At 27.4% G+C, this 26791-nt stretch overlaps 1 protein-coding gene and 1 long non-coding RNA gene across 2 annotated transcripts in view; one reads left to right on the forward strand and one right to left on the reverse strand.

The window, feature by feature from the left end:
- The window catches only part of LOC129962014 (glutamate receptor ionotropic, kainate 2-like), a 220625-nt gene that overhangs the window by 42268 nt on the left and 151566 nt on the right, over positions 1–26791 (forward strand). The gene's annotated exons all lie outside the window — the stretch shown is intronic.
- Positions 20912–26791, reverse strand: part of LOC129962015 (uncharacterized) — a 33199-nt gene continuing 27319 nt past the window's right edge. Inside the window, exon 3 of the long non-coding RNA XR_008783867.1 lies at positions 20912–21073. This is a non-coding gene — a long non-coding RNA (uncharacterized LOC129962015). The remainder of the gene's footprint in view (positions 21074–26791) is intronic.

Genomic DNA, 26791 nt, shown 5'->3' on the forward strand with positions numbered 1-26791 from the left:
TTTTTAAAAATTATTATTCTTTCAATTATTTTTTTTAAAATAAGAAGCTTTATTTTACATTAATGCACATAGATGATTTTTGTGACAAAATTGTGCTTAAAACCGTATTCTCTAACTTTAAAAAAATAATAAACATAATACAGAAATATTGTTGTAAAATGCAGAACAATTTTAAAGTATTATATAACCAATAATTTAAAAATGCAGGACAAAGATATTAAATTTATTCGCCATGATAAACATGATGCAAAAATTTCAATTTATAATTATTAATAAATTAAATATGGAAATGATAAATAAGTTAAATAATAAAATATTAATTATGTTAAAAATTTGGGACACAATACATTTTTAACGAATCTAAAGACTGAGTTTTTAAATTTAATATATATATATATATATATATATATAATTTCGTTAATTTGATTCTCAAAGCTGTAGCTGCTGATACTTTTATATGAAATAATTTACATTTGGGTATGACATATATATATACAAATATATATGTATGTAAATTATATAGTTTTATAAATATAATAATTCAGCCCAAATAAAGGCAATCATGATTATTACTAAACGCTTTATAAACGTAAATTTGATAAGCTTTAAATGCTCAGTATTTCATTGATGAATTAAAAACAGGAACTACCATAGCGAGTTCTTTTATTCTGACAAGAATTTAATTACTGTATTCTTAATATTTTGCTACACAATAATTAGCAATTATATAGTTAGGAGAACGAAGTTCGATACATTATTCTTTCTTTCTTTCTTTAGCAGAAAAACTTAAAAATGATTTATTACCTCACAGCCTCCATTTCAAGAGAAATTCAGCTAATTTGGTTATATAAAATTGCATATAAATACAATAAATGCTGTATTGTTACTTTAATAAACGTCTTTTTTTCTCTATCTTTCACACGAATAATTAGTGATTATATATCATGTGACAACATGACGTTGTTTTGGTTAGGGGGTTTTAAAGCTCGAAATCGCGTAGGCAATAAATAAAACATAACATAACATAAATGGCAATTTTCATCATCTTTTAAATGCATATATATATATTTTTACTTGCTTTTACCAGTATTGTATTATTATCATGTATGCCTCTTTGAAAGCTGTTGTGTTTTTAAAAGGTTGACCTGCATTTACCAGTATTGTTTTATTATTACGTATGCTTCTTTGGCAGAAGATGCGTTTTTAAAAAGCTGACGTATAACTATGACATCATAGCTGTTATGTCAGCTCAAAATCGGTCGGTCGAAGTTTAAATTTTATATATATATATATATATATGTGTGTGTGTGTGTGTGTGTGTGTGTGTGTGTGTGTGTGTGTGTGTGTGTGTGTGTGTGTGTGTGTGTGTGTGTGTGTGTGTGTGTGTGATGATATTTTAATATCTAATTTAATCCAAATTAATTTCCTAAATTTTTGCCATGTCGGAGTGAGTCTAAAATCTGATCTCATTCCACTTTTAATTCAACTGAAGCTGTGTAAAATTTACTGCGCCATCAGTTGCCCTTGTCAAGGTGAAAACGAGTATTTAATTGACACGTCGCCGGAAATTCCATGTTATATAAGACTAGAGATCATTTGTTTCGTCCCTTCCTTACTTCTGCTTTTGTTCCGAGCTGTTGTGGATGTGCCTTGTCCGCACCTGCTTGTAAATAAATTGCTTTCTCGAGATGGATATTAAAGAGAATTATAAAATTCAAAGTGTCTTTTATGTCTTCAAACCTGCCTTCTACTTTTCAGAAATATGCTTATATATATATATATATATATATATATATATATATATATATATATATATATATATATATATATATATATAGAGAGAGAGAGAGAGAGAGAGAGAGAGACCGTTAGAGAAGTCTCGTTATTGTTTCAAACTGTTTTAAATTAGTTAATGACTTAAATTAATAAAGACAAATAATGACTTAAAAATAATAATATTCTCACATGATAACTTGAAATTTGCGATAGTAGATTTCATTTTAATTTTATATTTTTCTTTTTTTATTTAATTTTCTTTGCGGTAAGGACCTGAATTCTAAATGGGATTACAAAATTAAAATATGTAATTAGTCTAATTCTGTTTAACTTCATAATTAAGGATCTTATTTCGAGATCCAAATTTTAATATTCATTTAAGAGATTAATTATTGAAATTACATCATTAAAACATTTTGCTCGGTGCCTTATTATTGTATTTAATAGTCCTAATAAATTATAAATATTTTTTACATAATTGTCTTTTATTGTATGTGAACTTATTTTATATGAACGATGTGTACGATTAATTGATATGAAAGTAGAATATTTTGGATTTAGTTCATTGGTGAAATATTCATATTTGAAAAGGGTACTTAAGAGAAAAGGTTTAAACTTATTTCTTCTTGTAAAAGTTTCAAAATATGTTTGTAAAAATACAAAAGTAAATCCACTTAGATAATTGAAAATTAGTAAACGGCTTCGTAAGCAAACTTATTGATGGTTTGAAACTTTGGAAATAATCAATTAAAGAGATGTAGTCCTGGAGGCATATTCGCATTTCTTCGCCATATTACGAAGCACAAATCATTTAAATTGTTTAAATACACAAATTGTTTAAATATACGGGAATACGACTCGGATTTGTATCCGAATAATTTTATTTATTTCTTGTTTCTTTTATTTTTATTTCTTTTTATGCCTTTCTCGCTTCGATTAAATACGTTTACAATTAAAATGCTGAAAACTCTGAATTATCGATAATAATTATTTTTTGGCATTATGGATATAGAAATTCCAATCTTGTAGAGCAAATGACTATTTGATATTCTCTCTAGACAAGAAAGTGTTGAAAAAGTTTGGAAAATTCGCGTCTTCAAAGACAGCTGTGGTTACTTAGATTGAGCAATAAATATAGATTCAGATTTAGGTAATGATGAATTCATTTTAGCAGATTATGTAAATGAATGATTTCAATGTTCACAATTATGAGAATATATCTTCCTGTATAATGTTTAACATAATACATAAAATAGATTCGTCTAGAGAGCATATCAAATTTATGAGGATAGCCCTTATTAACATTTCATTCACAGAACGATGATGACGTGGAGCCAGCAAATGCCTTTATATGAAATTTGAAAAGCATTTCCTGCTTTAATACAAGTTTTGTTTAATTCTGAATTAATTGAATATCCTATACCACCAATATCATCACAGGTCCTTTTGGATATGAGGAGTAGAAGTTACCGCATAAATAAGCAAATTCTTGTTTCCCTTGTGGATACAGATATTTTGTGGAGTCGAGGTACATCCATTTCGACGGCAGAATCGGAAAGGAAAAATGGCTGCAATGATCACGCCGAAAGTTTGACTATTTGGTGTTCATTACAATGCTCGTATTAATCATAGCGGCTTTCCAATCAATCACATTACTCTATTCTTTTATTAACAGCTTACTCCATTCCTTTATAAAATTAGTGATTGCATTTTTTATTCACTTATTCTGCAAGAATTGCAAGTAAAATGATAATAGTTGTAATTTTATTTAACATTTCTCGGTTAGGTACTGCCTTTTGTAATTTTTATTTTCTAAAATAAAACGATAAAATATTATGTACAACAAAGAACAAGTTTAAAATACCCAGCATGGTAGGTTAAGGAATAATTAAAGAAATACTGATACTTTCATTGTATTTCAAAATAGTAACTTTCTTTAAAAATATTTTATTAATATCTATTGATTAAAGTCTTAGTGAGATATTACTCCAAAATTTCAGTTTTTACTCTGTTTTATAATTTCAGACTCTGCGATAATACTAAATTTTCTTCACAGCAAAATCTTAGTATACTAGAAATTATATTTACTAATAAACTTTAATATTTTATAAAATATGTTTTATCACCATGTACTCATTGGGGATATTAGTTAAATTTATTTAAATTAAATAAATTAGAAATAACTTTATGTTTGAGATTCCCTCAAATTCTTAGATATTAATGTCATGTTATTTTAATTGTCTTTGATTTTTTTTTTTCATTCTGTACATGGAAACTTTCCAAAGGAGACCAGGCCAATGACATCATAGCGATGTCAAAAAAATAAATGGGAAGATCATCTATCTTCTAAATTTCGTAATGTAACTTTACTTCTTTATTCCGCTCATAAACTATACATATATGAAATGAAATCTTCCTTCCATACCATTCCAAAATGAAGGAAAATCCAATGATTTAGTATTAGATGACGCAATGAAAACAGTTTGAATTTCAGGGCAAAAATATATTAGCAAATATATAAAATTGCCAGAATTCAGAAAAATGTTCCATAACTAAAATAATTGATATCATTATAAATACTTTTTATTAAATTTTAAAACAGTGTAAAATTTATTTTTATGCAATAATATCTTTAGAAATTATGCCTGAAAGATATATAAAAATATTTAATTAACATTTGATTAACTTTTAATTAATTAAAATTCAAAAAATTGTCGTTCCGAATACACATTCCCACCTCTCAAAGTATACTATATGAGCCAAATTTGATATGTTAACTGTATATACAATATGCCAAATTGATCTGAGTGTCAAATGGTATGGCTTGTAGACCGCTAGAACACACACACACACACACACACACACACACACACACACACACACACACACACACACACACACACACACACACACACACACACACACACACACACACACACACACACACACACACACACACACACACACACACACACACACACACACACACACACACACACAATTGGACATTTTTATTATTAGGTATAAATAGTATAGTATCTTTAATGTATTAAAAAAGTGAAACTTAAAATCCACAATGGATTTATACTTTTATTAAATGTTAAAAAAAGTTCTTGTAACTATGATTTAAACAAAACTAAGTCAAATAGTAAAATAATGAATAATAATTGTTACTATGAGTGATACTTTATAATAAAGATGTATCGCGATTAAATGAGTATACATTGCTAGTTGTCATGCAATGGTAAAATATTTTTTTTAAAAAGGATATCATCATAATTTTATAAAATAAAGAAAAATAATTTTTATCTTCAATAAAAAAAGGCTGTAAAAAATTCTGTAAAAATAATAAAATAGGAAAGAATCGTTTCAAAATATTTGTCAGATATTGTATTGGAATAAGCAATTTGGTTAGTGATGTGACGATTATAGTGGACGATTATAGTGAAATTTTTGGAATAAATTTACAAATGGATTTTAAATACATTTCAGTGAAAAACAAATTAATAACGGAAGTATAATTAATGATTCAAAAGCGATCTTACATTTTGTTTCTTCCAAGCTCGAAGTAGCTCGTATTTTCTAATCTTATTAAATATGAATACCTATGTTCTTTGAAATTCATAAAACTTACAGAACTGTTATAATTTTCAAAGAATTGTAAGAAAAAAAAATCACAACACATTTGCAGACCTTCGCTGAGTAATTAAGTTTTTTTATAATATTTTTTTTTTTTACTCTGTGAAAATTCTTTGCATCGTTTGCTTTTAAAAAAATCTTTCCTTTCTTTTCCATTCATAAAATTATTTCTCTGTAAATTAATATTGTTTAATAAAAGATTACATCATTAAACATGTTATATTTTAGATTACGTCGTATCAGTAATTATAATTTGAAAAAAAAATGAAATTCCACTATTTTTCAGAAAAAAATAATTTTAAAAAAGATTTTTTTCTAAAATATGTTCATTTTATTTAAGAAATTGATCTTTATTTGTTCTTTCTTTAACTTCAATACTTTAATCTTCAAGGAACCATGGTGTTTTAAAACAAACTTTAAAGAACTCAACTAAGAAAGCTACAATGTTCTATAAAATTTTAAAACCTCCAGATTTTCCAAGTTGAACTTCAGTGGATATCCGCTTATCACGTAATCTCTTTTCTTGGACGTAAGCTTCAGGTTGGTGCTGTCCACATTTGATTTACGTTGCAATATTTCTCTGTTCTTGGGTCATCCTTTACTTTCTCTGACCCTCATTTCCTGCGAACGTGCTGATTCTGGAGAGAGGGTATCTCTTCCACCTGAATGTCCAGTATTTTTCTTTGTCTATCGGTTTATTTTATTCTTTTTTTGTTCCTGATGGAACGGATCACTGATATAACCTTCGAAAGTGCACTCTTGGCCACTATTGATTGGATAAGGGACAAGATAAAAATACAAATTCCAGTTGTTTCCGTATAAGCTATTTTATTGATACATCATACCATTGTTATTTCTTTTTAGTGGTAGTATTATTTTCGGCCAATCTATTCCTTGTGATTAAAAATCAGTGACAAATTCAATTGCACGAATTTCTTTCGTTACTTTCAGCCATCTAATGTAGACTGTACATTTAACAATGGCATTATTTTCAAAATGGCCACCAATAAAGACTTCTAAAATCTTTTCTGCAAATTTTATTACAGTCTATAAATTTTATTTAAATTTTTTAGCAATACATGCATTTTCATAATTCGTCACAACATTTTTTTATGAAATTCCAGTTCTAAATAAATATGATCAAAAATGGTGATTTTTCCTTCATTTTTGGTATATAAAACATGAAAGGATAAATTTTCTAATCCCAAATGTACAAGCTTGAACAATGTTTATTTTTCATATTTTACATTCTCGATGTCGAAGAACAATTTTTGCTTTTCTCTCTCTCTTATAATCTGTAAGAGAACAAATTAAGATGAATATAGTTTCTTTTACGGAACTTGATACATGGCTCTTTCTTCATTAAAACTATAGATACCATTCATATTTTCGGAGTAATTCGTCGTCTAGAATTATGTTCACCTTGCGTAAAGATTTGCATGTGAATATTCATAATGCAGCAGGCAAAGCATATTAAATATGAAAACTTCATAAAAATCAAAAAATCAATTGTTTTTATATATATTCCATTTCATTTATAGATCATAATTTAACAAAATATTCAATTACAGAAAATATGAATGACTTAACATAAAAAAAATCTAGACAAAGAAAATTTTATAGAGTTAACATATCAAAATTGTAGATCTTGTTGTAATAGTTGTTGAAAATCAAAATTTCATGATTGTAGACAGATTTTGAATACTGTATGCCAGCAAGGGAAGTTATTATTAAAAAATACATGTTATATCTTCCTTATAATTCGTCGAATTAGAACACATAACTAGAGTTTTTTTCTCTCTCTCTAAGCATAAGGCGATTTTGAGGAAACAACGCTCACTGAATTTACAATATTTTTCTTTTTGCGCTTAAAAAGATTTTCATCCTGCTAATCTCTAAGTTATAGCTGATGTTTAGACATTTATTTCCTTAAATTCTTCATTAAAATTGTGAGGGAAAACGAAATAACACAGATATTAACATTTTCAAAACATCTTTTCGTTTAGAAATTCTATTTGAATATTCTTATTAAAGGGCAATTTCTAAATCACATGCCATTTTATAAAACGCTACTCATTAGTTATTTCCAGAGAATTTAATACGTTTATAACTCTTTAATTTTAACTGTGATTTTATCTGTCTTTGAATGTTAATTCTGAAAATTCTCTTAATGAGACAGTTAATTATATTTTTGTTTATTTAATAGAATGTTATTCAAAAGGATAATGACTTGAAAATAATGCTCCATTTATTTGTTCCAAATTAAAAAACAGTTTACTCAAATGTAAAGTGCAATTTATGTTGGAAAATTTTCACATATCATAATTGTTTTATATATTTAAGAAAGATACTGCTTTGTGCATTATAACTTTTAAAGTTATAACTTTTAAAGTTATAAGTATATAACTAAAGTGCATTATAACTTTTAATAAAAACTTTTAATCATTATGGATAGGTTACTCTCCTCTTTTAATAATGCATTTGCTTTCAAATCTCACGATTAATTAATTATAAAGTAAATTTAGTTTAAAATAAATGAAATGCTTATTATTTGTATTACTGTGAGGATACAGTAAATGTTCATTCGACTAGTTAATTAAAACTAAACAGAAGATGAATCTGAATATGTGTGTCTGTGTGTATGCGTGAGTGCAGTGTCCTTGATATAACAATATTATTAATATGTATTGATATTTTAAACTCTTAATTTAATCCAAATTAATTTCTAAGATTTTATCTTATGTTTGTCCATTGTAACTTCATTCTAAAAATGTTCTCTTATTTCGTGATCCAATTCCACTATCGGTTTAATTAATTCCTCTGTAAAACTAATGCGCCATCAGTACTACGTCTCAAATGAAAGTGAACTCGTCGGTGCCCTTGAGAAGGTGTCAAAGGTTACCACGTGTATTGAATTGGCGCCTGGCCAGAAATCCTATGTTATATAAGACAAGTGATCATTTGTCCGTGTCTTTTTGCCTTTTGCTTTTGTGCTACACTGTGCCTTGTAAATAATCATGTTTGCATCCCGAGAGAGAATAAAACGGAATTAAAGGCACATCGTCTCGTCTGTCTTCAACCTGCACTCCGCTTCAGCCGAAAATATGTTACATATATATATATATTAAGAAAGTCAAATTTTAAGTATTTATTCAACGACATTTACTGCATCAGTATGTTTCTATAAATACAGAATTAAATAGCCATAAAATTTGAGAGAGGAAAGTGCTTGAAATGTGGTTAATATAAATTATAAATAAATTTTGAGATATGTTTCGAATTTCTAATGAGACTAAATGGATATTCTCCAGTTTTTTTAATCAATTTTTCTGTGTGAAAAACTATTGCTTCCTTCATCAATGTGCATGTGAAAAAGTAGTATGAAAACTTACGAAGGTAATATTTCAATTATTTTCCTTTCATTAATATCATGCATCATTTAATTTATTTAATTTCTTCCCTGAGTGTAAATATGATTTCAAAATTAATCAATAGCTTTAGACTATCAACATAACAATCTCAATAGAATACTTAAAAAAAAAAACGGATTTCCTCCAGGAAAATTCATTAAAGTTCAATTTTGAGAATTTTTTTTTATATGTTGCTATTCAGACAGACGTAGGATTCACAATTCAAGAATATTTTCAGAATGATTCTGAAAACCAAGCAAACAATACAGAGTCAATTTTACTGCTTTATCAAAAAGCCACTTCTAAATGAGGTCGTTATCTTCATTTGAACATCTACACTGGAATGTGTTCTACATAACAAAGAGCATTATTCCCGCATTCCAAAAAGGAGACTTTAAATTATTTGCACCCAATCCATCCGAAACAAATTGCGTTGCATTCAATTCAAACTCAACTCACGCAGCTGTCTAGGGAAGAAATGGAGAAGATTTATTCTCGAGGTCTTCGTACATTCTGTCACTCGGGGAGCGAAACATTCCGATGCACCTGCAGTGATTCCTTTTAAAGACAGACAGCGTAGCAATATCTCCCATTGTGTCTCCTCCAGGTCGTATCTTTTTGAGATCTCATGTTTATAGAATCACAGCTAGTTCTGTATGCCGCGCACGTAAACCGTATCAGTAAGTGAAAGCTGAATAAAATGGCGTGTCCCCAGAAACACAATATAAGCTCAATGTCGCCGAGACAGACAATTTTATATTGCTTGGGATCCGGTTGCGTAAGGATGAGACTCGCATGATTTGCATCAATCCACACAAAATTCAATCTTATGGAGAGGCTATTTTAAAATACAATTTTGTTAACATCAGGATTTGGATTTCGCAATATAAGCAGAATGTTATTCAGTTTTTGAAAGATGCAAGTGCTTTGATATAACAGCCACTTTCTTCGAATTGATGTATTTGCAATTTTCCCGTGGAGCTACAAATAATTTATGCTTCCAAGAAGATTTCATTATTTTCAGGCACTGGAGGAATTACACAATTGTAAAATGGCTTCCAGAAACAGCTTTGTTGAATGCTAAAAGAATTGCATCAAAGGAAAGGTTTTGTCATTATGATGACCTTCAATTTTTGCAAGATATTGTAAGAAATGAGATATATGTTGATTTACTATCAAGTGAGCAAGTATAAGGAGAATATATATTCAACAAAAACTTGCCCTATTAAATCTCATGATATTACCAAACTTTAGACAATAATGTAAAGAACTGTTAGTTCAAACACATCTTTTATACATTTGGAGTGCCGATAAATTTTGGCAAACATTTTGAATTGCACAATAATTAGGAAGAGAGAGATTTCTATTTGTACATCAACAGAAACAGGTATTATTAAATCTCATGACATTACAAAACTCTGGAGAATAATTAAGACACGTTTAATTCAAATACACTTTTTATATATCTGGAGTGCGGCGAAGTTTCGGCAAATATTTCGATTAATTTAAATTTAATTTTATGAAAATACCATACACTTATATGAATCAAAACTTATTAACATAAAAGAAAAAAAAACAACAATTTATGTTTTTACAAGTGGCTTTGGCAACCTCTTAGTACGCAGGCGATTATATTTAATTTCAGGTAAAACGTTTAGATATAATTTTATGTTCATAATTCTATCAAATTTCCGGACATAAAAGAAATGTTATTTTGATTGTTTTGCATATATTCTGTTTATTCTATATAAATTTTAAAATTTTATTGGATATTGTTAAAAAATTATACTTGATTAAATTATATACTTGATTTTATTATTCCAGTTAATTACAATTCAAACTTATCATTCACGTGCGTAATCATACACATCTCTCCATTTTTGGCTTCACTGGTAAATTAATAGAAATCAACAATTGAGATGTGGGGATAACACTCCAAATTTTGTCAATTTTTCTCTGTGTACTTTTGATTTACCATTATTTTCATTTTTTTTCAAAATGTTTTTAATACATCTTTGATTAGTTCAATACAAGGGAGTAAAAAGGAATATTTATTTATTAATGTTACTTAATTAATAATTAATAAATTTTATTTATTTTAAAGAGATTAAGTTATTAGTTTATTTGAGTGCTTTTAGACTATTAACAATATTCAATTTATTATATATGAAAAATGTGTTCTATATATAATTTATTATGTGAATAAACGATAGATTTCATAATTTCATTACAATTATTTTAAAGAATTCACCACACCAATTAAAAGGAATTATAGATTTAATATAAGAATATTGCATATAATTTTTAAGTGACGCTTCTTCGCTAGAAAGTATGGTAAGAGAAATGCAAAAGGAGGTAATTTAAAAGATATTATTTCATACTTTCGATTTTTCTTCGAGCCAAGAGAAAAGTTACCAAAAAGTTCATTTAGGTTTACTATGAAAGCGAATTTTAGCTAAAACATCATTTATCTTCTTCATTCAGGTTTCTGAAAGAAAGCACCTTTATGTTACCTGATATTGATTCTACAAGCAATCATTTTTAACCTTTTTAAAATTTCAAGAGAAAGTCCAAAGGATATTGGAAAGTAATCCAATTCCTTGGAATCAATATTGTTTCGAAGAAAAAAAGTGATATCAATCGGATTTTTTGTTATCTTCTTTTTTTTTTTTTTTTAGTCGATGCTGCAGATAAGTAAGAAACAATATTTCCATTGCTGATTACAAGTGTATAGTGTTACAAGTATCGAAAGTCTTTCTCTACATTTAAAGATAATTGACTAAGAAAAATTACAAGGAATTTCATTCTGAAGATTATGAATTAACGAAGAGATCTTAAACAGCATTATTCAAAATGATGATTGGTGGGTTTTCTGATTTTCTTCAAAGTTAGACGTCAATGCAGACCGTTTACTCCCTAAATATTATAGGAAGGTAACTCCAAGAGACTACTCCACCCCACCGAAGGCATTCGGCAAATCTTAATGATCGGATCACAAAGACAGACACATTGATGTCACTATGGGCCTGAGGGTCATCACCGGTCATGATACAATCTCTATCATATTAAGCCCGTCATAGGTAGGGGTAACTAACCCCATATCACTGTACTCACCAGGGCGGGGAGAATTTACCACCTCTCTAGCTACTTCCCCAATCTCATTCCCATTTTTGAGGTGCCTCATCTGAGGAATCTGGAGAAATCTAATTGGCTTATGTGTATCTAGACTAAAAACGGATACTCGGGGGATGTCTATATGTCCCAAGGTCATTCTGACTAATAGAAATTGTCACACTTCCCATTTATCAATGCATCCTTGCATCAGGAACTTGGCTTATATACTAGATCAGAGGAGTCAAAGAATAAGTGCGATTCTTTGTATTCTTATTTATTTTCCTTTCCTTTTTACTCTGTTAAATAATGGCAAATAAAAAAAAATTGTTGATTACAATTATAAAAAATTTAATTGTAGCAATATTTATTACAGCTCATTTATTAGATTATTATTACGGAAATACTTCTATTACAATGTAACATAATTTGAAACAATTTGTAAATGAGCAGCGTTAAAAGGTGACAGAACTTAATATAGTTAAACAGTTTTCTGCAAAGACTAGAAATGAAATAACTCGGTTTCAAATCAAATATACAATTTTATCTTTCCTGTATAGAAAAGCTACGGCAAAGTAAATCACATCAAAAATAGTTCAAGAGTGTTAGTTATTAAGAAAGAATTTTCCCTGCTATAATATTTTGTAATGAAAGATGATATTATTTAGCAATAAATATAAATACGTTCTTCAGATGGATCTATCCGGGGATAAATTTTATCAGTTTTCTTTTTCTTTAAGAATTTGACAATCAAAGAACTCTCTCTTTTGTCTGGGGTTTGTTTCCAAAATTTCCCAAATCACTTTAGAATACTTCCTTGGAAAATTATTTGACAAATTCAGTCCAACTAAGCTTGGATAGCCACCCCCCCCTTAAACTATATGCATTCTTCAATAACAATTTTAGATGAATAACAAAAAAATCAAGTTAATGAGTTAAAAAATTAATTAGAGAGTCCTGATGAAAGGCATTTCTATAAAAAAAAATCAAATCAAAATCATTTGAAATCTTCTTTTCCTTCTCAATTCATAAATCAGATTATTGCGCCCATTATATTATAAGATTTAAATAATTTTAACTAAGAAATATGCGAAGTTTCATCCGATACTAGAAAATCAATTTCAGAATAAGATATAAAAATCCTTCGATATGTAAAATTAGCTTTTATGTTTTTGAATTTTCTGGTATTATTTCATAAATTCTAGAAAGAAATTTGTCATCGATAAATATTCTTGTAATTATTTCTTTAAGATACCCAGAAAAAAAATCTAGGGAATCGAAATTCTAATATATTAAATTTACTTTCATTTCGCCGGTATCTACAACAAATCAAGCTACTGTTAAAATGTGTTCAATTAATAATAAAATTCGATGGAAATAAAGGAGAATTTTTTTTTCTAATGCTGATTTATACAATGAAATAAAGCGGAAACACTAATTAAGAGTAATGTTATGAGAATTATTGTAGTTTCTATACAGCTCTCGCATTACACTGTTCCTTGATATAATGCCACTAAATGAGCCACTCAGTAGTAGTGGTGCCACTTTATCTGACATTAGGTAGCCTTTCAAAGAGATTGGAGAGGCAGAGTAATGAAGTCATTGTACATATTACAACGGGCTTATAAATGATGAATGAATCCTTATCATAGTAGAAATGAAACGATATGAATATAAATATATATTGATTTTTCAAAATTATGTATTTTAGTTTTTTAAGCTTTATTATGTTAATGAGACTGCATAAACTTTATATATAACTAGAATATTACATTTATAAATATTTATTTCTCCATACACAATATTATTACATGAAAAAAATTATAGAAAATTTATTTTTTTTTCTTCCGAAAATGCTTTTAACATATTAGGTTATAAATATTCTATTTGATTATATCATTAGATAAAAATAAATCATTATATAATATCATTATCAATACCATATCATCATTATATAATATCATTATCAATATCATATCACCATTATATAATATCATATCATCATCAATATAAATATCATTAGATATTTATAAATCACTCACTTGCTCTAATCACTCATCTTACTCAATAATGTTCCTATATGAAATTATATTTCCAGGATAGTTGGCTTCCATAATTTTCCAATAACAGTCTAGTCAAATATTCGCAATATAAGCTCAAGAAGTGGATCTATCAGATGGTTATAAGGGCTATAATTAAATATTTTACACATGTGAAATGCTTTCAGTGGATGTACAGTTAGTTCCACTGTCCGTCTCCCTTATGTCTTACAAACTACAATTAATAAAGCACATAGATGAATTAATTTAATATGAAGAAGATATACATGAAAATTGATAAGACATATAGAATCCCATAAAGACCCTAAGACCTTTTTGAATTTCGTCTTCAGATAATATTTTAAAGTTAACTTTGTTATGTGCAAGACAATTTGATTTTTTTAACTAATTACTATTCCTATCTAAATTACTATTTAACTATTACTTCCTATCTAAATATTTGAAATGAAACTTTTTGCAATAAATGCATGACCAAAACTAATAATAATTTGACTTAAAATATCCATTTACTTATTAAAAGGAGACAAACATATTTTTTATTCTGAAACCTGATATTCATTCAATCAGAATATGCATATTTTATTTCCCAGAATTGCACAATCATTGCTTCATATTGTAATGGATGAAAATATCTTTGAAAAACTTTACCTTGTTATGCTTTTTGGCGAATCAATATTTTTCCCTTACATCAGAATTAATTACTAAATGTTAAATTTTAAAAAAGATGTGCAGTTATTCTTGTTGTTGCATACTGTTATTAAAAAAAATATTTTGACAATTATTGTCTGAGATGGCAAATTTTCTAAAGCAACTTTCCCTTCAGTCTTATAGGAATCCAGAAATCGTTTGCAAATTAATTTTTATACTAGAGAGAAATTTGCTGAAAGACATATTTTTTTGACTTTTTATACCGTGTTGCAAATCGATTACATCTGAGTAATCATTATTCCCCGATTAATTATTGAGCATTCTAAAATTTATCATATATTTTATAGTCTTAAAATAGTGGTCATTTGAGAGATTCAAGAATGCGAGTTTCCTAGCATTTACTAGAAATGAAGAGTTACTAATAGACCGTTCTTGCTTTACATTCCGGAACCAAATAGTACATCCAACTGTCACTGTCGCAAACAATTCCCGACATTTAACTCCTGCACATGGCAATTATACTTTCAGCCAGTGCCAATGCTCAGGTCTGGAGAAGCAAATGTCTGATCTACTTATATTTTAAAACATTTCCATTTAAATAAATCTCGTTTAAAGATGAAGGATTTAATAGAGTCTAGAAGAACTTCATTAACCCGTAACTGGAGACATGAATTTCCACACGAAGCTGGAGATATGGAGTCAAAATGGATCTATTGCTATTTTCTTTTTGTCTTTTGTAAACAGCATTGGAATTTATTTTGGAAACACATTACATTCTGGAAATCATGTAGTTACCAAAAATATTTATATTAAAAATGTTAAATGTCATAATATTAAATGTTGGTAAAATGTTATAAGAGGAACCAAAACAATCTTTTAATGAGAATTTGCTTTGTTTAGATATTAAGAAATTACAATAGTGTTAATAATTATTAGGATTTAGCAAATAAAAATAAAGGATACAATATTTAAAAATATTATTTTAAGAATATGTTTTCTTTTTTGAAATATTCAAACTGAAAGCATTTTCAGAGACGTGGCGTCAATGAATCCATAAATAACAACAAAAAATTTGAAAAAGAATAACTCGGTTATACGCACGTGTTCAAACTTTTGCCAACATACTGCCGAAAGAACAAATTGAAGGTATTGAGCAGAAGGACAAAATATCGTGTGATAATCAGAGCTAAAGAACAACGCGTATTAATTATGTCCCCCCCCATATCTAGTTATGGTTTAATATATCTCTAGATGGCTTAAAAACTGAACATGAAATTGGATAGTCATTCTTGGTCAGTGATGTGTGGCACTACCACTTGTCTGTTACATTCAACGGCAACAATATCATCTTTCAAGTTAAATCTACAATTCTTCATGAAGCAGTATTATTTTATGTTTCCTTTCCAACATTATAATATCATTATAATATATGAAAAAATCTAGAAAGATATTTGAAATCCTTCTAACAATTTCTAAAGTAAAAGCCTTGTGGATAAAATCATATGTAACTAACAAAAAATATCATCAACGATCAAAAGACGCTTCACGAAGTGGACAATTCTTTTTACTTGATAAGTTGCTTGAACCGCGCATGAAAGACCTTCTCCGCAAGAACATGTTAAAACAATCGCAAAGATCTTCCAGCAACCGTTAAGCAGATGGGGAAATATTTACAATCATGCCCTCGGTTATATTTAGTCACACTAATTGGATAAGGGAAGATTTTTAAGTATTCTTTGAACATAATCCTTTTTGTCATTTTATTAGCGAATTTGGCATAACGTTTCACCTCAAATTACTATGAGCGAGCCTTTGCAATGCCATGCTACATGAATAAATAGGGATAGAACTTCAAACAAAAATAATTGAAACTGTCAAGCTTATCCAAGGAGAAAAAAAAACCTTCATTGAGTAGTTGAATTCGTCAATAAAAATAAATATCCCCCTCCCCCATGGAAAAAAAAAAAAAAAAAATTCTTGAGCCTTCGATTTCAGACGGTTCTATACTTCCAACATCAAATGTTTCGAGCTCAATGACCAAGAAATAAAGCTACATTAGACTCGGTGTAATGAAACATCCTTACCTAGTTTCAGTGGATTGTGTGTTAATTTTTAAAATCTTTAGAGTATGAAGTTAAATTTGTCTTTAAATACATTATAGATATTATTAGTTAATTTTCATACTTTAAAGTATATTTGAATGTATTATCAAATATTAACATGCGATCTTTTCAATATTCCACATAATTTATACACAATTTTTTGACTAAATAATTCAAATATGATTAGAAAAGGCTTTTTTTAAAGGAATGAATAAAATCTGTTGATCTTGAAAACAAAAAACTGTATCTCATCACACAAATGTGGCAACATAATTTGATTTCTGAAATTCAAAACAGAAAAGTAGAAATCATTTGTCAGAAGAATTTCCAGATTTCAAGCTTTATAACGAAATCCGACGAGATTGAATTCAGCTTCGGCCTCCAGCATTGTGAAAAGAGACTTAATCTCTTTTCTCTCCAGACAAAATGCAAACTCACGCTTCAGGTAATTATGTCGCCCGATGCATTAACTCTATGCGCTGATAATGTTAGAGTTGCTCTCAGAGGTTTCGTCGATCCACCCATTTCTAATTCGGATTTCTAAGAATATATTAAAATGCTCATCTGGGATTAGAAGACATTTAGTCAGATTTCCATGCGAAAGGGAAAGATTTTAAATTTCCCAAGACTTAATATTACTTTTAAATAGTGAAGTTAGTTTAATTATGGTTGACAATTTATTTAATGTTTGACTTTTTTTATTTTTGTTTCCTTCAGTTTTAGGATTTCTTCCAAGAATAACTTTATCTCTAAGAATATTTTCGCTTTCAGTAGATTTAGAATTTATACACAGTAGGTTAGATTATTTTAATATTTAGAAATGCTTTTGAAAATAAAATACTAATAGTAACTTCTCTTTTATAATATTTAAAGTTTGCTCATTTTGCTTTTATTATTTTCATTTTACAGGAGTTTCACTTTTAAATATATATAAAAAACTACATGATTGTGATAAATTATTAAAAAAAAGAATAGCATTTTTTTTGAGAAATGAAAATTAGATTCTTTTTAAAGAAACACTCAAGTTGAATGAATACAGAAATATCTTTTACCAATCTTTTTTGTTTATTGTCTCCAATCTGAAGCATCTTAAATACAAACAAATATATAAAACGTTAAATTGAAAAGTAATCTCTTGTTGGTCAATATTGTATTTCACTGTTCTCATTTTATATAGCTTTCAAATTAAAGTTTCTATAAAGAATAGATAAAAGGCAAATATACATAAAAATACTATTTTAAACTCTTGAGATAAATGATTGAATACAGAATCGCAATTTCTTTCGGGAGTAACGATAATTATAATTTATTTTCAAAAAAAAATCCCACTAAAGTTCAATAAATATAGAATCACCTTTAATCAATATCTTTGTATGCTTTCGCCAACATTTAATATCTTCAATATACACAATAATATAAGCTTTAAATCGAAATACCGTATCCGTGATGGACAATAAAATTTCATTAATCAGTAGAAATTATATAGTTAATCGATTTTCTCCTGTGATTTTTTTCTTTTAAAATTTTTATTCAAAGGATTGATTAAATAACAATTTTCGACATTTTGTTAACCGAACATCCATTCAAAATCTAAAACTCCACAACCATTCTTTACATTATTTAAACAATAGAAATGTTAGATTACCTCAAGGGATTTTGTTACTATTTGAAAATTATTATGATGACCCTAAACAAATTTTCATTTTTAAGGTGGCCCCATGCATTCGTCCAAAATATGAAATTCCACATCACTTTGTCATATTAACTAAAGTAAAATTCTTTTTTGAAAAATTGACTATATTTGAGGAAAAAGAAAATATCTTTCATTATTCACAACTTTTTGTTTGAATTTATTCGAATTTAAAAGGATACAAGGCGATGCTATAAGATGCAGAAACTACTTTTATTTATTTTTATAAAATAAAGCTTACAAAAATTATTTTGCTGCAAAATGATTTAAAAAAAAAAATACTAAATATTTTCTGTAGATGGAATGAGATTATTTTAAAAAGGTATTTAAATAAAATATTTTCATATAATAGACAATATTAATAAAAATGTCATTTTTTATATTTTCTGTATATTTAAAAAAATGAACCGATAAACATAGGAAAGAGTATCCCTTTTCAAATTATTTTTCATATAGTAGTATTGAAAAAAATATGCCTTTATACGAGATTGCATTAGTAAATTGGTTTTGTCAAAAAAAAATCCATCTACCAAGCACAACAGTTTTAAAATTCAAAGATTTATAAAGCTTTTATAAAATATAAATTCTTTAATATTTTTTGAACATGATTTGCTTTATATCTTTTGGAATTTTGCAGCAGTAATTAGTATGAAATTAAATTAAAGATTAATAACTAGAAAAATTGTAATAACTATTATTCCAACTAAACCTCATAAAGTATAAAAATTCTACAAATATAAAATTTGACGTTTTAAAAAGATAGAACGCTCAGATCTTAGATTGTTTTGATTCCCATAGTGTATGTTTTTGAAAGTATCTACACACATTTTCATAATTCTATCTTGAACTCATAAAGGCCATTGAGAATAGAAATCATTGACTCAACAGAAATAAAAATCTGAACAAAGTACATTTAAAGTGTTTATACGCATTAAATCAATATTAATGATTCTCGGAAAATTCTAATAAAATAATATGTTATTTTCCAATATTAAGCATAAGCAAAAATAAAATTGAACTTACTATAATAGAATATATATATTTTTTGTATTAAATTTATTAAGTTTTTACATAATATCAAATATATTCAGCAGCTTATTCAGCTTATTTTAAATTTATTATTTGCATAAAATTTTTGAACTCAATATGCATTTAGAAAACCATAAGCAATAAGTTAATTTAAATTTTTTATTGTATGATTCCGATATTCCGCTAAATTTATTTTCATTCAAAATTACAGTTTGAAGCAACAGACATATCTTCAATTCAGAATATTTTACTGCTTTTGACGGTTTTACATTAATTTTGTAGAAGGCTAATCTTCAGAATTACTGTTTTCATTAGTGTTTCATCTCTTTAAAATACTATTTTAGTGTCTCAAAATGTTTCAGATGGAATATTTTTATTAAAATCGCTGTTTATTGTTAAATGAATACGAAGCAACATGCAAAGCCTTTGAGTAATAAAAACCTCATTGTGTAATAACAAATATTGATTTTTATCAATATTTGTTTTCACAATGTTATTTGTATAGAAAACAAATAGAAAAGTACTTTTTTATGGATATTAGATAGAGTTGAAAACTCAAAAAGTAATAAAAAACAGCAGAATATAAATAGAAGTGTTTTGAGAAATGAAAGGAAAAACTATTTTCTCTATTCAAAAATGTTTTTACTTAATTTTAAGGATAGAAAATTGCTTCAAAATGATAGCGGAACTAACCACTTCTCCTTACTTTAAGATTGACAGTAATCAATATCTTTAAATATCTTTAAAACTTTTAAGATATGAAGTCTGAAACTAGGCCCCCTAAATAGTATGTACTACTGAAAGATGGAAAAAAAAATCAATATTTTTTTGTTTCTTTTCAATGTATTGTGTAGTCTTAAAGGATAGCAAAATAAACATTTTTTTTTTTATTTAGACATTGAACTTTATAAGTTTACATAGGATATTCTTTAAAGACTAATTATTTTTTTTCATATGAGCAAACTTTTGTTTAAAATTTTTAAGCCTGGAATATAAAATAAAATGGCTCAATATATCTTTCCTGGTCATTTGTACAGCTCTTTATTTTAAATATAAATTTTTTTTTTGTAAATATTTGCATTTTTTTTCAAAAACATGTAATTTATTTGCAATAATCCTATCTGTGATGTTTTAATGTTGATTCAAGAAAACAATGAAAGACATAAAATATCATGCTCTTTAACTAAAGGGTTCAAATTTCTTAGCCTTCTGATTATATGATATTTCTAAAAGATAAAGATGAACAAATTTTATTTGAAAAAAAATATATTTATAAAAGAGTAATTGCAGTAAAAATATTTTGATTTGTTTTATTTGTTAATTTTTTTATGCATTTATTTTTGTTTTCCAAAAACTTTATTCTATGCATATTTCTTATTTTATTTTATTTTATTTATTAAAAAAGAAAAAATAAATTGAATGGCATAAAATATTAGGTTTCTTGCTTTTATTATTAAACAACATGCACTGAATGGTTACATTTCATTATTGGAAAAGTTGTTTTTCCAAAATGGAAAAAATGAGATTCCTTTGAATTCATCCGTTTTCAAACTTTTGCACCGCTTATTCTGGAATTTTATAATGGATGTATTAAATCTTCGTCCTATTCTGGAAAAGAAAAAAACGTTTTGGATTACCTTAAACATTCATTTATGCATTAATATCGATGAGAAACTTTAGAAATGCAGATAAATTACTCGCTTTATTATCTTTTCATACCGAATGGACACGTACAAATTTTATCGGAGCAAAAAGCAGAATTCCATTTTTAATAACGCTTAGATAAATCCATGAATGAAAAACGATAATAAAATATAAGTAACCTAAAAAGATCAAAATTGGAAAGTGAAAAATATTAAACCACTCTTGAATACTTCTATATGCAAAAAAAGAGAGCCGTTTTTAGAAAGTTAAAGAAGATTTATACCAGAGCAGAATGCTAGAAATATTTGAAAAATACAAGTTCTTCCCAAGATAATATTGATCGCACATAAAAACTGCCGTGGTAAGCATATTCAATGACTTTTTAAAATAAATCCCCCCTTTACGTCTTGCGTAAGGAATTTTAACAAGAGAATAAAATGTATTTTTGTTTCGAAAGAAGAACTTGGAAATTATTTCCCGTTTTTGCATTTATTTTTTTTTTATTGGTTGAGAATAAAATGGAGCATTTCAACATGTGATGCAGTGCCGCTACATTTAACAAAACTTTTTTTTGAATATCAATTAATAGATATTCAAAGCTAGAGCTCTGAAATCTATAATAGAAAGAATTCAAGCATTTAATTGATTTTAGGCAACTAAGTGTAGGATTGAGGTAAACATTCTTTGAAAAAATTCATATAACTAATTGTGAATGAAATGCATTTATTTTATCGATTGGATGAAAGCTTAAAATTGACTGCATGTGTCTTGCTGGTTTATTTAAATGGAATTATTAGAATTTAAATTATTCTAGAAGGTTTTTCATGTTAATATAAAAGAAATCTTCCGTCATTTCTTGATGTTGACAAAAACTAACGTGAGTCATATAGGGATTTTCTCTAAAAATTAATTTTACGACAATAAGAAAAATAGAAGCAACCTTACTCTTTTTTACATAATAAGAAAATGTGCACACTATTTTTTTTATGTAGATGACCTTAATTTATTTAGTATTATTGGCAGTTTTTATCCCTATATCATATTTCTTGAATCAAAAGTTAACCAATTAAGAGCGTACGACATGTTTACACGCCAAATCAAATTTTCGTTTTGGCGCGATTCATTTTAATTTATTATTTAATAAAAATCATATTTTATTCCCTTTATTATGATTTTTTTTGGAAAATTTCCTATGCAACCATTCATTGCGCATTCAATTCATTACCGCTTGAAATATCTTGAAAAAGGGGAATTTGAAGGATTTAAAAGAATAAATTACCTAATTGATTAAGTATGGATTTCTCCAGTTTTATGAGAAATTTCGTTGATAAAGTATATTTATATGTCATTTTTATTCTTTTTATAATATTTTTTTTTCATATTAAATTTTTGCTATGTGTTTAATGCTTAATACAATTATAATGTTGATTTCATTTAATATTTGAATTTTTAAAAAAAAAAATTAATAGAATTATAATATTAAAAACTTTTAAGTTCATTATTTTGGATAAAATAATCAACACAAATAATGATTAATTTAAACTTATTTTTACTTAAGAAAATATCAATGTTTTTTAAAAATTGAATTAGAAATGGGTTTTTAAATTATGCAAATCTTTATCAAATTTTTTTAATATAACTAAAAAATGTATTAAGTAATTTAGTTAATCTGATATTTTAGAAATAAAGCATATTTATAAGTCTACTGTAAACTAGGATTCTAATACGAAATAAAGGGAATTAACTTACTTTAAACATATTTTCTGAATAGATTGAATAGACTAAGTGAATATGAATATGCTTTAAACTTGAGACTATTAGAAAAATAGAAATAATCAAAGCAATTTTTCCCGTACGCTTAAATAAAAGAAAACAAGTTAATTGGCAAAGAACATACGTAAAGGTAGATAATTATTTAAAGCTTTAAAAATTGAAAAATACTTGCGCATTGTTATTTCATATTCATAAATAACTTTTGTTTTGATTAAGTTGAGAGATTATTTAGGAGAATTTCTTAAAATCAATCATTATCTTTTTTTTATTACATTTTCTGCTTTTCAGAATTGTTAATCTGTTTTGCTTGCAAATGTTACTACCTTTCTTTTCAATTAAAAATATTTTAAATTGAGTGCAGTACCAGTGGAAAGAATAACGACTGCCAATTATTTTCAAGCCTTCATTTATTTTTAATTTTCAAGAAAATCTTTTTCTAAATCCACCCCCGCGAAGTAACGAATGCGATAACTGTATTTCTATTTCATAATACCATGACGATAATAATAGCTTTGACAAGCCATGTTTCTAGGTAAAAGGAAAGTTTTGCTCTTTGCTTTTCATAATTAATTTCCCAAAAGTAACAAGAAATATATAATATTACGTACCCCTCAAGATATTTATTTTTATATTGATTTACATGGTATACTTGTAATGATGAAATGTATTTAAATGAGATGAATATCAAAATCATTATGAATGAATGAAAATTCATAACACCATACATGCGGAGGAGAAAAAAGAAAAAAAGATATTCTTTCTCATCTGATACTTTAATCGGTCAACTACATTTCATAAATACTTAATGAGACAAGACATAAGTAAATATTTTGAATTGCATCGTAATAAACACTGTATTATACATACACATTAATATAACATATTCAAAAAAATATTTGAATACTCATGGATTTAATGATTTCAATTTGAAGAAATATTAAAGAATAAAATAACCATATTGTTATTGATAGATAGCATGGAATATATATCATTTTATAAACTTAAAAATAGTACTTTTACAATATATATAATTGAAATATGAAAATCTAATGATTGAAAGTACTTAGGCAAATATATGGAATGTAACGTTTTGTTTAGAAAAAAACTAATTATAAAAATAATTGTGCAAAAATTAAAAAACATTTGTTTGGTAGAATGGCGCTTAATTTTAGAATTTTGCGCCTGAGCAGTAATGGAATGAACTTCGTAATTCTGATTGAAAGAAAATGACAACGTATGATACTCCCTAGTTTCCTTACAAAATTATGCATCGTATTTTAATTTTTAATAACCGATTTAAAGAGATGTATGATCATAATATCAAGACTTTCGTTAAAGCTGGTCATCAACATGTTACTTATCAGCCTAAAAACTCTTTTCTAATCCATCTTGGAGCGCAATATAATATCAGGACACATGCAAAAGTGACTTATATTTAAATTTTGTAAAGATATCAGTTATTTCAGTAATTCAGAACAACTGACAAAAAAGATAAATTGTGAATGAAATGCGTAAAAAAAATACGTCATTAAGGACAAAATTAATAAAGTGAGAGCTGTCTTTTTTGCATAGAAACCAGAAAATGTATAGTTTGAAAGGCTCATAACTTAATTTACCCGATGATTCAGCAATCTTTGAGGTTATGTGTTACATGAAATAAGAAAATGAGGAAATATCGATTTGTTCTGTCGCTCTGTGACTAAATGGGACACCACAAGAACGAGGATGAAAAGTCTTTGAATAATTAAGGATAGATTCTCATTTTCCTAGGAGATAAAAAAACTGATGCAATCGGGTAAATAACTTTCTATGACGGATCACACTTCTTCAGGAGAGGTGGGCCAATGTTGGATTTTTGTAACTGACCATAGTTTCTGCTTAATATTCAGGGGAATTACTAAAACTATAGCATGATTTCTACCAATAATTATTTCGCCCACCAATGCTATGCGGTATGGCGTTTCATGAAATATAAAGATTGAATTCAAAAGTGCATACCAGTAGGAAAAATACACTTTTTGGAGAACTAAGCATCGCTTCTAACTGCAGAACAAAACATAAGCAACTAGTGATTTAATAATTTGCTTAGTATAGGTAAAAGATTTATTCTTTTTGGCATACATATTCGTGAATAAAAACCATTACTTTACTCTCTAATATTATCTTAAGGAATAAACTGGTTCAATAGCTACATAATTAGTTTTTGATTTAAACGTAAAGTATGCAATTATGAGTTATTTTCATCATTTTAGCCTAAATTTCATCTTTTTCCGTTCGTTTGTGAACTATCAATATACTTTTAAATTTCTAAATCCCATTTAAATTTCTAAACCCACTGAGTGAAAGCTTTTGAATTTATGAATTCCCTTTTATTGTCTCTCAATTAAAGCTCTTACATTCTGTGTTAATTTCAAAGCTTATTCAGTCACTCTTATAAAACAAAAATATGCTGTTTATGTAAGAATTAAATGACCGAATAGATAAAACGTCGCCAAAAAAGGTGCACGATTAGCCATTAATGAAAATAATGAGTTCCTCAGAGATCATGAAATGGTACTGGAAAGGATTTCTCTTGTCAGTTAACGAAGAGAGAAATTGATATAAAAGAATATCGCCCAAGAAATTGTTCCGTAGTGTTTTAAATGGGCAGAATTAAGCTATAATAACTCTTCATCAAACAAATGTTATTTCTTGTGTATAACTTCTGAAATTTAGAATTTCTATTTAGTTAAAAGTTCTAGTACCGTTATATTTAGAATGGTTTCAAAATGGAAAGTCGTAATATCAATTAGCATATGATGCTTTTAATGCTTCAGTTGAATGATTCTGATGTTGCCACATCATTGCCAAATGTCTTACGTTTTCGCTAAATATGATTGGTTGAACACTCTTGGCACGGGCTTTTTTCATTATAGACACGTGCAGATGAATTTTGGAGATGGGGGAGTTTAACAATATGTCCAAGCTTAATAGTGTAATGTCTTGATTCTAACCTATCAAATAAGAGAATAGCAATGTCTATCTACGCTAACAAACAATCGAAATTGTTTGTTAGCGTAGTAACAAACAATTTATTTACAGTCTTATATATGTACAGAAAAATAACTTTTTCTCATGTAGGTTAATATTATTTACAATATTCACACAAAATTGAAAGTTATTCATGAAATAGTTCATTGATCCATTCAAAGAATAAACACCACAAAAAACGCTAACAGGTTGTTAGCTGAAACGGCTAATCCAAAGGTATATCCAAAAATCACCGGATCTTAATATAGAAACCCGAATCACATGGAGCGTCACACAAAATCAGGAACACCTTCCAAACCTCACGTCCCTCCAACTCCTCCTCAAAACAGTTCTCACTGCTCTATTTTTTTCTTAAAAAATATTGCATTTTATTTCCGTCAAATCTCAACCTCTCATTTTCTCATTGGTGCACGTGTGCTCCTTATCACGCAATATCGGTACAGCAATGCTTCTTGAATAGTCTTCAGTTGATCCATTAGTGATTCATCTTTGTAGCTGACCATTCCAGAACACATGTTAAATATAGTCGCTACATAAATTAAAAAATAGAACAGCATCTATATGGTTTGACGTTCTTTTAGTTGAAGATATGATGGATCTCTTTTAAACGACAAAACGCGCATCTTTATCTGGATACAACTAATGGCCAGACACAATGATTTTACTAGCGAAGAAGATCCCCATCTTGCAGTCCGGAGACCCTTAACAATGGGGGAGAGTAGCAGGTGAATTTTCATCTCGTCGGAATGCCAATTATCAAGTGAGGAAACAGGAAATGTTACAATAGATATCAGCTTAGTCTTTTTTATAATTACTAAAGACTAAGTAGACCACTTACAATATCTATCAGCTTAGTCTTTTGCATAATTACTATTTTAG

This window comes from Argiope bruennichi, chromosome 2 (genome assembly GCF_947563725.1).
Source record: "Argiope bruennichi chromosome 2, qqArgBrue1.1, whole genome shotgun sequence".
Taxonomy (NCBI): Eukaryota; Metazoa; Arthropoda; class Arachnida; order Araneae; family Araneidae; genus Argiope; species Argiope bruennichi.